A 10,514-nucleotide genomic window follows, 5' to 3' on the forward strand; every position below is an offset into this window, starting at 1 on the left:
GATTCCTTTGTTCAATGTTTCTCAGTGAGCTTGCAAGTGATCTTGATCTTAAACACTAAGTGAGATATAAAGTTAAACTAACGTAAAAAGAGCTTTTGTGAGAGTGGCACTGATGAAAGGTTTATACACTAAATTCTATCGAAAGGATGGCTGTCCATCACCCTGACTCCTCAACGTCATGTTTGAATGCAAATATTTTGGTGAAAATCAGGTAGAAAGTTGGTTAATCTTCATGTATTTGTAAGAAGTGCCACATATGAACATCTAATAAATCTAGAAAACATTTACATTTTGTATTGGGAATTATATGCTGGCATGGAGGTACATCTGAAAAAGCCCTTCCTGCCTCACACAGCTATTAGGATTCTTTAAAAGGGTCATCCACCCTTAGAAACAGCAATCACGAGACAACATTGTTTTTGTTGGTGGGTAAAAACAATTTTTTTCACCATGATTTAAGTTTTAAGTGGGCAGTAGTAAAATGGAGAAAATGGTGTAATGAATACTTTATAAGCTTTATATTCCTGTGGTGGTAGATGGGGAATAACACGCCATAACATGTCCTAATGCTTCTACAATAATTACCTGCATTATGCATGACCAAATTAGTCCTTTCCCTGTATTGGCATCCTGAAATTAACAGTTTTTTTTTACACTTTTTACCAACTGCGCAATGAGGCCACCAAGTCCATCGTCTTAACAACCAATACATTATCGTTCCTCAATGCTTTCCATACATTTCCTGTGACTTTCCTTGCCCCAGTTCTATCCTCTACTACAGTGTCTCCCAACCTTTTTCAGTTACTGTACCCCCAAAATGTTTTTGCACTGCTTTCAGTACCCCTGAAGTACCCCCTCGTGTTCATTTCACTAGTAAGTCTATGGTGTCATGAGTGTTTTCAAGTACCCCCTGTGGAGAGGCCAAGTACCCCCAGGGGTCCTAGTACCCCTGGTTGGGAACCACTGCTCTACTATTTCCCTGGCTTCCCTGAATGAAATCTGTTCACCTGCACTGAGTCTTGCAAAACTCAAACTCCTTCATCCTAGTCAGGGAGTCCTTGGATTCAGGAGGGTGACGTCCACCACAGTTACGTTGTAACCAAAACACTTTGCCCCCTGCACCTACTCCCTGGTGATATTGAACCCTCCTACGTACACTTGCCCAAAGTGTGCCCAAAATTGTTTACAATTAAAGAACCATAACGCTTTCAGTACATGGTGTCACAGCATATGAGGCACAACTCACCACAACATGTTCCGGAGGACGCTCCTTGTGAAATGATAGCAGCACAAACGGGCATTCCTCCTTCTCAACAATCCGTCACGATTTGCAAAATCATACGTTGACTTTTTGCTTTTTATTTTGTCCACCAGGTTTAAAAAACGATTTTGTTTCATAAAAATAAAGTGCCTTCTACACTATTTTGACACTCTCCTCTTGCTTCAACCACAAATTGAAAACAAAAATATCTGGAAGAGTTAGAAATCAATAGGCCAATATCACAGCCAATAAAGTGTGAAGCACCATAATTCCACAATTACCCTAGACAAATTATGTCAATATCTTACAATTAACATGCAAAAACAAAGATCCTGTGTACAGGAACTTTAATACTGAAAGCCCTAAGAGCAGCCATTGTGCTTTGCATTAGCTGTCCAACCACTGTACAGGACCTCTGTCTCTCTCTGGAAAGGTCCGGAAACTGTGGTTTTCACACTCCTCTTGCGAAATTAAAAGTGAAATTGCTTATGGAGAGAAAGTGAAACATTCCCTTTTTTGGAGAGCCTAAATCATTCATTTTCAAAATATTTTAATTAGTCCACTTTTGATTTTCATACAATAGTGCATGCCAACATTAATACTTTCTAGATAAAACACTTTTAGTATTCAGATGTTTCATATAGCCTACACGTTTGCATTATTCGATAAAGCCACCAAACACATAACGGTTTAACATGTTAAATAAATACATTAGGGAGGTGCTGAAGTTCACTTCTGGCTTTTGTATAATCTGTATTTTTCTCAAAAAGAGAAACTTTAAAATATATATTTTATGGTTTTTGTGCATTGTAATAAACATATTTGAAACACTAGTCCTGTATCTATTGCACTATACTGTACTATTGTTAAAATGTCCATCCGCTGGCCATGTGTTGTCAGGTGGGAGAGTCATCTGAAAACAGGCAGACAGGGTGATGATGGATTCAGTATCTAAGCTTCCTTTGTGCGATGGTGTTCTTCAATGAGCTTGCAAATTGCTCTGATCTTAAACACAAAGTGATGTCTCACTGGCTTTAACAGGCTGTATAAGTGCCGCGGCGGGCTCCGGCGCGATTATGTGAATCGGTGAGAAACCGCAGAAGATAAGAATCGCTTCCCTACATCAAAGGGACAGTCATCTCACCTCTGTCAGCTTGGGGGAGGTTGGGATGGGACGGTTGAGATGTCAGATACAGAAGACTGAAGGGAGGAGAGAGTGAAAGGAAGGGAGAGTAACCCAGAGAAGTGGTATCTCATTCACTCATGTCTTGTTCTATATGAAAACCCTCTCATTCATTTGTATTTGGCTTAGCTTTGCCCGTGTCATGTTGACCTAATCTACCATTCATTAAGGGTTAACGGTATGTGTCCAGAAGCCATGCCTGATCAAATGCATTAACTAGCTGAATCCCATATCGACGCATGGGCCATTTGCCCTGTGCATTTGTAGAGATCTGATAGGATTTGACAGATGTAAACAATATGACAATAGCTACACTGTTCATTTAGAAAAGCATATTTTCAGGATATCCTATGGCATTCCATAGAAAAGGATACATTATAGAGACAGTATGACAGACATACAAGTGATACAGGATGTACTGTGTCTATATCTCATCATTATCATCCAACATAAGTTGACATTTTGAAATTATTACCCAGTATAATATTTGATATATTTGAATTTGTTGAAATGCTGTTTCCTTGTAAATTCATGGTGTATTCTACTCTCAGCAGGGACAGTTTGTTATACAACAGTGTTTCCAAAAATGTTGCCACGCTGCATAACATTTTTATTGTTTCTTGAAAAATATATGCTCACTTTTAATTTGATGCCAGCAACACGTTCCAAAAAGTTGGGACAGAAGCAACAAAAGTTGTGTAATGCTAAACTAAAACGTAGTGAAATGTCACACAACTAATTAGGTCAATTGGCAAAAGGTTAGTAACATGACTGGGTATTAAAAGATCATTCCAGAGAGGGTAGGTGTGTCAGATGTGAGGATGGGGAGGGGTTCACCACTCTGTGAAAGACTGTGTGGGCAAATAGTGCAACAATTTAAGAAAAACGTTTCTCAAAGTAAAATTGCAAAGAGTTCGGGGATCTCATAATTTACAGTACATAATGTAATTAAAAGATTCAGAGAATCCAGAGAAATCTTTGTATCCCCGTGGGACAAGGCAGAAAACCAATATTGGATATCCATGATCTTTGGGCCCTCATTGCATTAAAAAAAGACAAAATTCTGTTGTGGAAATCACTGCATGGGCTCAGGAACACTTCTGAAAACACAGTACATTGCTGCATCCACAAATGCAAGTTAAAAACTCTACCATGCAAAGAAGAAACCATATAAGAACAAGATCCACAACTCCCGCCGTTGCCTTCTCTGGGCCCAGCTCATTTATGATGGACTAAGGTGAAGTGGAAAACTGTCCTGTGCTCATATCATTTTTGGGAATCATGGACATAGCGTCCTCCGGACTAAAGAAAAGAGGGACCATCCAGCTTGTTATCAGTGCACAGTTCAAAAGCCAGCATTCGTGATGGTATTGGGGTGCATTAGTGCACATGGCATGGGTGACTTACACATCTGTGAAGGCACCATTAATGCTGAACAATATATACAGGTTTTGGAGCAACATATGCTGCCATCCAGACAACATCTTGTTCAGGGAAGGCCTTGATTTCAGCAAGACAATAGCAAAACGAAAAATACAAAAAAAGAAGATCAAGAAAGAATGGGAATACATTTCACTTTCAAAACTACAGCAGCTGGTCTCCTCAGTTTCCAAATGCTTACTGAGTGTTGTTAAAAGAAGAGGTGATGCAACACAGTGGTAAACATGTCCCTGTCACAAATTTCTTTAAATGTGTTGCTGGCATAACATTTAAAATGTATTGTAATGTATTTTTCCAAAATCAGTTTATTTTCTCAGTTTTATAATTGTATATGTTGTCTTTGTACTATATTCAATTAAATAAAATGTAAATGTTTTGCACATCATTGCATTTTGTTTTTATTTGCATTATATGCAGTGTCCCAACATTTTTTGAATATGCCTCCACCCTCCCCAAAGTAAAATAATATATCCACTTGACCCTCTCCGTGAATTTAAAAAGAACATACAACAGCGTTCCCCTCTTAATTCTATGACCACTGTAAAAAATTATTAAATAAGCCTACCTCATGAAACCGACAACAACGTGCTACTGTTAATATAATAGCTTCCTCCACTGACAGTGTGCCTGCCCACACAGGGCACAAACCAGTGATCCTCTGCACAAATGCGACCTTTCTTTGACAAGGTTCTTAGCTTTGTGGAGTAGAGGCCTTTACAGGTCCAATAGGTTGGACCCATTCTGCAGTGGCGGCTGCTGGTCTTTCAAAGAGGGGAAGCTCATTTTCGGCCTACATTATAACCCTCTGATGGTCTTCATTTGTACTGACACTCAGGGTCTTTGGGGTCTTTTGGACTTTGTACTGACACTCTGGGACTTTTGGACTCTTTCGAATACACTTCAGAAATCCGCGATGGGACTGAGCGCGAAATAGCTTCAGTGACTTCTTATAGTACAGACCGCTGTCAGTCAAAAGGGGATGCAGTTTGACAGATCGTCAGATCCTCCAATCATCACGTGGAAGCCCGGAGTCTGGGCCAGCCCACTCCTCATTCACACCCAGAGACGCTGAGCGTCCGTGGGCGGGACATAATCCCAGGATTTATCCAATCACCGTCTATTTTCGGAGCACTGAAAAAATAAGTTTTAGGCAGCCCCATTGAAGTCAACAGGGATGCACTGTGACGCTGCGGGATTGTATGAGAAGAAAATCGAGTCAGCCGACCTGTAGCTGATTCTAGTTTTAGAGATGAACATGTTTTAACGCTTTTTTTGTCAATAAAATGTTTACACAATAGTACATATTTGACCATTATTTTTTTTGACATTATAGGGGAAGCCGAGCTTCCCTTGCAGTCTTAAAGAAATCCCCACTGCCATTCTGAAAAAAATGTGTGTCTTTCCCACCCAAGCAGATATGCATGAAAAACATTTATTTTAAAACTGTTTGTTCTGAACCAAATTTTCAAAGCAACAGAAATGGCTCAGCTTGTCTCATGAACAGGCCAAACACGCAGTTTGGATAAAATGAGCAACACAGTAAGGCCACAGCCATGTCCTTAAAAATAACCTAGTAGCCTAACCAAGTTCAAAACTATTTATTTTTATAGTTTCTTAACAGCGTGACTAGCTGTCTAAAGAATTGGCAAAAAATACATATTACGCATTCATGATTATCACTGCTCTTGCTTGTTCAATGGTGTAGACATTTTCAGATGTATTTTGTCCGTTTTTGTCTAAAATATTGAGACATTTAAACATACTCCTGAAAGGCATTTTATTTACACAGTCAGTTAGATAGCAAGAGGAAGGATGTAACTTTATATGGGGTAATTTTATCCCTATTCCTAATCTCCTTCATGACTACTGTACATCTAGGTTTGCTATCACCATTACGCTGGGAAATCTCCTGGGAATTAGAGAGTGGATATGTAGGTGCCATTTAGTTAGCCAGCTAGCAACAAATATTAATCCCTGTACTAGCTAGTTATACAGAACTTCATTCATTTTACCCTAGGCTTGCATATTACTGTCATATATATGTAAGGAATTTCATCTGGCTACGTCATTTTGCTCTTGCACAACAAACAAATATCAACAAAACAAGGCGTACATCAAAGCTGTAGCTAGCTATAAGAATCAGGAGTACCTGCTGGATTAAAGGCTAGGGGATGAAAGTAGTGTTTCTGGGAGTGAAGGAGAGAGGACGGTTCAGAAGTATAACATTCTCAAAACGTTGCAAACAGATATTCAGAGAAAGGTGATTCCTTTTTTCTACTTGATGGAAAAGAACGCTTCCACTGCATTGCATATCTCGACCTGCATATTCATAAAAATATAGGCCACCGAAACCAGCTCAGAGTCTTCCAATACAGCTCAAATATTAGGAAGTACAGTACAACAAGGAAGGTGATGGATGCTTATAACTCTCTAGCACCCTACCCATTTTAGACCAGTGTCCCTCCCTGATGAAAACCGACCTGTCCCTAATAAGGTGCTCTGAACTCCAGCCCAGTGAGGTCAATTAGTTTGACTGTTAAAGGTGCCTTGTAGAAGTAGTGCATTGTCCTTCAGAAAATCAAAACATTTAATTTCAACCCTCCACAGTATTGCCATCAATCAGACAACAATAGACAGACCTGATAACAGGTTGGGTTTGATAACGGCTTATCTTTTATGGGAAATGGATCGTTTTTCCCAAATGGCCCTTAGACTTCTAGATCAAACTAGTGCACTACAAGAAGACTAGAATGCCATTTGGGTTGCACTCGTCATCTCTGACCTGAACTATGGGCTCCGTTAATCAAAGGCCTTGTTATTCCCAACGAGGAAAGCTCACTTAATTGCCTAGGCTTTCCTCTCACACATATTTAGCTACTGTAATAGAATATAACCATCTGCCTGAGTTTTGTTCTCTCTTTCCCCTCCTGTATATTTTGCGACAAGCGAGGGGGCGGGAGGGGGGTGCTTCTTTCTCATTGGGGCCCTGAAAAGGTTCTTTGTCTGGGCCCTGAACACCTGGACAGAGTTATCTCACTGTGGCCCTGGCACTCCCTCCCTTTCTATCTCTCCCTCTTCCTCCCTTTCTCTCTCTCCCTCTCCATCCCCCTTTTCTCTGTCCTGATCCGTCTCTTCCGCCACGACCACATGCTAGAGATACCACCCCTCCCCCAGCTCTCTCCCCCTTTTATGGGGGGTGGATCCAGCACTGTTTAGAGGTCCTCTCTATCTCCCTTTCTGAATGTCTATCATTTTACTCTCTTCCGGCTTCCTTTCTTCCTCCCTCTCTGTCTATCTCAGTCTCCACCTCCTTCTCTCCCCCTCCCCTCTATCATGCACATAGCATCACTTTCTCTCTCATTCTAATAGTGTCTCCCAGGCCTTCCATGGACTGGTAGCTGGTTTAAGAGCTCATTGGTCAGTCTGAAGAACCTGTCACTAACCAGTGATCTGATTGGCCAATGGAAAGGCATGGCAAAGCCACTTACAGGTAGGTTACTTGCTGTGTTCTGTTTTATTAAGGCAAAAAATGGTGAAGAAAATAGGTAAAATACAATATTGTCAATAAAATGTGTATTCAGACAGAGTGGTGTAGATGGGTGAGGCTGCGGTCTACCGTGGGGTTGGATTACGGAACGACAGTTTCATCTGTGGACGGGAGGCTTTTACTAGCCTATACATTCATATTGGTTATTTAAGGCATGAGTTTTATTTATAATGACTTCCCAATTTTACATGAATTCTGGTTTCTCACATACTCGATTAAGCCCATTAATCAAATATTTTAATGTAAATTTGCCAAAGTATTAAAATCCTGACATCATTACTCAACTCTTTTGAAATCTTAAAAAGGAATATATAAATGTAATTTCCAATAACAGTCTTTTTACATATGCTGTTGCCAAAATTAGCTGTCTGGGTGTATGGGGAGTATATAAGTGGTGTTGACGCGCAGTGGGAATAAGAGACGTGACCTCTATGAGAAGGTGTGGAAACCCAATTAACCTGACCATCCAAGCCTGGAGGACCATGCCACTGGGCCCCACTTTCCCACAACACATCTGGATGTTTTCAGAATGATTCCTCCATATGACCTATAGACATGGACTGATTTTATTGAAATCCCTTTTTTATTTCTGAGTAATTCTGACAATTCGATATAAAGCAAAACGCTACTAAACATAATGTAGGGATCATAATAACATCAACTGCAGTAGTATCAGTTGGCTAGGCATTATTGAATGTTATTGTACAATGTAATACATTTTTATCATATTAAGTAGATGCATAATTATCATTATTTTTCCACTATCAGGCTGACCTATGACAAAAGGTTCTGGTTTTAGACCAATTGGAATGTAACCCTACTTTAGTTCCTACAGTGCATGGAATGGCCATTTGATTATCATCAATGTCTGCCATCCTGATGCTTATCGAATCTACATTATGTTAAGACTATTTGCATTAAAACAGCACATGCCTGTTTCTTCCATCTCAAATCTGCACTGGTCTGTTCCTCTTCTCACCCACACATTGTCTTTCCTTCCACTCAATCTCTCTGTGTTTCTCTGGAACCCTCTCTGTCTCGATTCCTACCCTGTCTTTACCCTGGCTCAATCTTTCGGGGCTCTCTCTCTCTCTCTCTCTCTCTCGCTCATTAGGAGGAAGTGTTAGAAAGTTGCTGAAGTGAGAAATGTGCCCGCGAGAGCTCGTTGTCCTCATTAGAACTTAGACAGGGAGAGTGACAAGAGGCAACGAAGGGGAAACAATAGCGACAGTGTTTGAGTGGCCGAGTCCCGAGCCTGCCAAGGTCTTTGTCCCCCCCCCCGAAGAACAAAAGCATTTGTTTGCATGTGTTCAACTCCATTCAACTTCACCACGTCCAGGTGCAAAAACCAACTTTGCGAGGAACATCACAACTCATCACACCTTTGCCCGGCTGATGACTGGCCAGCAGTCGCCCTCAATACCCTTGCTGTGGCTGATCAAAGCTACCATGTTACAATGTAAATATTGTGCTGAAGAATTAATTCTCACTCATTACTTACATTGCCCAGACTATAAGACACAGCCAATGCAAGCATGCACACACGTAGGAACTCTCTCTCTTTCACAAACACACACAGACACACACACACACACATTCACACACACACATACAAAGGCAATGAAAATTTGGTTGTTGGTGAACTTAATACTGGAAACTGTTTATGACTTCATAATTCTGAATGAAATTATAGCCTACAATCTTAGAATTACTGGTTACCCAAGGAAGCCTGGAGATTCTGGAGATGAACCTGGCTGGAGGTCAAATGGCGACTGGTTGTCTATGTAGTGGCATAGATAAAGCACCTTAACTAAATGTACAATACATTTACCTTTCAGAATCGTGGACAGCTAAAGGCATCAAACAGAACACTTATTTTATGTTTTGGTTCATGGCCTGTTGCCCCCTCCCCAACTATGGCCTGTGGTCCACTGACTAGCTTCTCCCATTTGGCTTTGTCAATATTTAATTTAATTTGCAACTTTTTTTATTTACAACTTTTTTGAAGCACACAACACTTTAAAGGTGTCGCTCAAGGTAGAAATAACTTTCAAGTGTTGGAGCACACAAGCCTTCCCCCAGAGGATGAGCAATGGACAGAAGAGGAGAGGGCCTGGAACCGAGCCCTGTGGGATGCCGGTAGTGTGAGCCCGCGGAGCAGGCACTGATCCGCTCCACATCATCTGGTAGGAGTGGCCTGCCAAGCAGAATGCATGAGTGTGCAGAGCCTGAGACACCCAGCCTTGAGACGGGGAGAGAAGGATCTGATGGTTCCCAGTATCGAAAGCAGTGGATGGATCTAGGGAGTTAAGAACAGAGGAGAGAGCCTGGTTGGGCAGTGCAAAGAGCCTCTGTGAAAAAGGAGAATGATCTCCATTGAGTGTCCTGAAGCCTGACAGGTTAGGTTTGGGAAGTTGTTCTAAAAACGATAACGAGTATTGGTACAGCATGCTCAAGTGTTTTGTAAGTGAAAGACAGAAACGGTACCGTCTTTAGATTTTGTCCTCTGAGATTTCAAAGGACGAAGCTTGAACTTGAACTATCATAGATGACACCTAAAGAAAAATTGTTCCTTAAAGGGTTCTTGAACTGTCCCTGTTGGGGAGCACTTAGAATAAAACATTTTGGTTTCTGGTAAAATCTTCTGGTTCTAGGTAGAAACTTTTTGGGATCCTTTTGGGATCTATGAAGGACTCATGTTATTATACAGAATAAAATACTAGGAAATGTAGACCAAGACATATTATACATTTATATATCTGCTTTGGATGTCTGTGGTATAAAAGCATCAAAAGTGTCATTCATTTGAAATGCTCTGTTTCTATATTAATTTCAAATCATTACAGTAAAATGTATTCAGTAAACATCCATTCAAATGGACAATCATTGCATAAAAGCATAATAAAAAATACTAAAGCAAGAAAAATATCTCTTTGTAGGATGTTCATTAACCAAATTAATGAATGGTAATGTCATCACTAATATACGCAAACCTTGCAGATTGGAAAATTGTCTGTAGATTGTATTTTAATTACATGTCATAGTTATTCTTTTTAATATTCATTATATATTATTTATTATAT

The sequence above is a fragment of the Esox lucius genome, chromosome 2 (genome assembly GCF_011004845.1).
Source record: "Esox lucius isolate fEsoLuc1 chromosome 2, fEsoLuc1.pri, whole genome shotgun sequence".
In the NCBI taxonomy this organism is placed as follows: domain Eukaryota; kingdom Metazoa; phylum Chordata; class Actinopteri; order Esociformes; family Esocidae; genus Esox; species Esox lucius.